The following is a 2,619-nucleotide window of genomic DNA, read 5'->3' as shown; positions in this document are numbered from 1 at the left end:
AGATATATACCCAGGAGTAGAATTGCTTTGTCATATGGTAATTCTATATTTAACTTTTGAGGAACAACCAAACTTTTCCGCAACTGCTACACCATTTTACATTTCTACCAATCAATATATGAGGGGTTCCAACTTCTCCAGCACTTGTTATTATTCATTTTTTGGTTTATAGCCATGTTATCATTTATTTTTCTGTTTATAGCCATCCTAGTGGGTATGAAGTAGTTTCTCATTGTGGTTTTAATCACATGGCTCGTGATATTAAGCTGAGCGTGGTGGCTCACACCTGTAATCCTAGCACTTTGGGAAGCTGAGGCAAGATCATCTCTTGAGTCCAGGAATATGAAACTAATGATATTGAGCATTTTTTCATATGCTTATTGGCCATTTGTAAATCTTTGGAGAAATGTCACTCAAGTCTTTGGCCATTTTTTAAATTAGGGTTTTGTCTTTTTCTTGTTGAGTTATGAGAATTCTTTATAAATTCTGGATACCAGACCCATGAGTGGAAAAAACACAGAAACTGTTTTTCCTCTGCTCTCACATCACAAAAATAATCAACACAGAAGACTTCTGTGACCAAATGTGTGTGGGTTTCTCCCCATATACCAAGCAAGCAATCAATTCTTTAGCAGGTACCCGCTGGGTGTCCTCCAATTCAATTCCGACACTATCCACCTGGAGATAGCGTCAGATCCCACAGGTTGAGGGCTCAGTCCCCAAGACTACCCCCTTCCTGCCCACCAGTCACAAGTCTGGGCCTCTGGAACTCCTGACCAACCAGCTTCAAGTTGGGGGTCCTGCAATCCCCTCTTTGGGTTAGATTAATTTGCTAGGTGGGCTCACAGGACCCAGGGCAAAGCTTTGGTTTGTTACAAAGGATATTTTAAAGGATACAAATAAACAGCCAGATGAAGACATATGTAGGGCAACGTCTGGAAGGGTCCCCAGCACAGAAACTTCTGTCCCCCTGGAGTAAGGGTGCACCAACTTCCAGCACGTGGATGAGCTCTTGTTCACTTCCCCTGTAAGCCTCTAGCTGTTTAAGTATCCAGAAGGTCCCTGTACCCTGACTTCTTGGGCCTTTTATGGAGACTCCATTGGATGGACATGACTGAAACATGGATAATCGTGTGGACAACAACGGTATGATCTGACACTAATAGACTGAGTGGGGAAACCCAGCAAGACCTGTCTGTTCAGATTCTTCTTGGCCTCTCTGTGCAGCGTTCCTTTCCCCAGGAAATGGGGCAGGAGCTACTCTGGAATGAGGGCCTGATGACCTACAGTGAAACAAGGTAGGTCAGATAATTTCCTTATGGCCAGTTCTTATGCAGAAAGGACGGGGGTAGAATAATATTTTAGGTCTTATTGCTGGCTTTGGGGAAAAGGAGTTCTGGTTTCTAAGACCTGCCTTATGGAAGTGGGATCCTAGTTTCTATGGCTAGCCTCGGGGGAGGATGAGGGACCAGAGACAGGAGGACAGGAGAAACTCAGAGAGAAATTTTTGCTTCGGAAGGTTAAAGCATCCCAACATTATAACTTCAGACTTTAACAAGGGCTTTGGGAGTTATGAGCCAGGGACCGTGGATTAAAACATAATATAATCCATAATATCACAACCCTTACCAGATACATGATTTACAAATTATTTTCTCCCATCCTGTGGATTGTCTTTTCACTTTCTTTTTCTTCTTTTTCTTTTTTTTCCTTTTCCTTAGGGCGGTTGAAGATCCAGCCAATGTCTTTTCACTTTTTTACTAGCGTCCTTTGGTGCACAAAGGTTTTTTTTAGTTTGGTGAAATTTAATTGATCTATGTTTTTTCTTTTGTTGCTTGTGCTTTTAGTGTCATGTTTAAGAAACTGTTGCCTGATCCGAGGTCATACAGATTTTCACCTATGTTTCCTTCTAAGAGTGTATGGTTTCAGCTTTTACATTTAGATATTTGATAAATTTTGTGTTAGTTTTTGTATATGGTGCGTGGTAGAAGCCCAAAGTCATTCTTTCGCGTGTGATAGCCAATTTTCTCAGCACCATGTATTGACAAGACTATTCTTTCCCCACGGAATGGTCCTTGTACCCTTGTCAGAAACTGGTTGACCACGGATGTGTGGGTTCATTTCTGGACACTCAAGTTTATTCCATCATACTAGCTTTTTATTTTTACTTATTATAAATTAGTTTTGTGTTATTTCATTCGGTATTTTATCTTTAGAACTTCCAAAATTTTCTGTCAGTTTATTTAGTTGATTGAAAATGAGCCAGAATCAAATTTGCTGTGGTAAAAATTCACTAAAAATCAGGAGAGAAATGGCTTCATAGCATACAACGTTAGACTATGTTACAATTATGTTCTTTGTTATTAGAATCATTTCTAAAGTTATAAATTTATGAGATTTTAGGAATCCATTTCGATATATCAGAAAAGGAAATTATAACAAAGATATCATCAGACACGATATAGCCTAATATGAAATATAAACGAATACATGAAGTAACAATTTTTAACATTTAACCCTTTCACAAACTTATGTACAATAAGATTAAAATACAATTATGCATACAAGTTTTCCTGTGGATCTATTCATCTGCATTGCAAGGGTTGCTAGGTAATAACT

General features: G+C 39.1%; 1 protein-coding gene across 1 annotated transcript in view; it reads right to left on the bottom strand.

Moving 5' to 3' along the window:
* Positions 1–2,619, bottom strand: part of AICDA (activation-induced cytidine deaminase) — a 61,148-nt gene that overhangs the window by 37,196 nt on the left and 21,333 nt on the right. The window lies entirely within an intron of this gene.

Source organism: Propithecus coquereli, unplaced genomic scaffold, assembly GCF_000956105.1.
Source record: "Propithecus coquereli isolate 6110/MARCELLA unplaced genomic scaffold, Pcoq_1.0 Scaffold124, whole genome shotgun sequence".
In the NCBI taxonomy this organism is placed as follows: Eukaryota; Metazoa; Chordata; class Mammalia; order Primates; family Indriidae; genus Propithecus; species Propithecus coquereli.
Note: the sequence above shows the minus strand (reverse complement) of the source record. Positions and strands in the feature narration are given on the sequence as shown.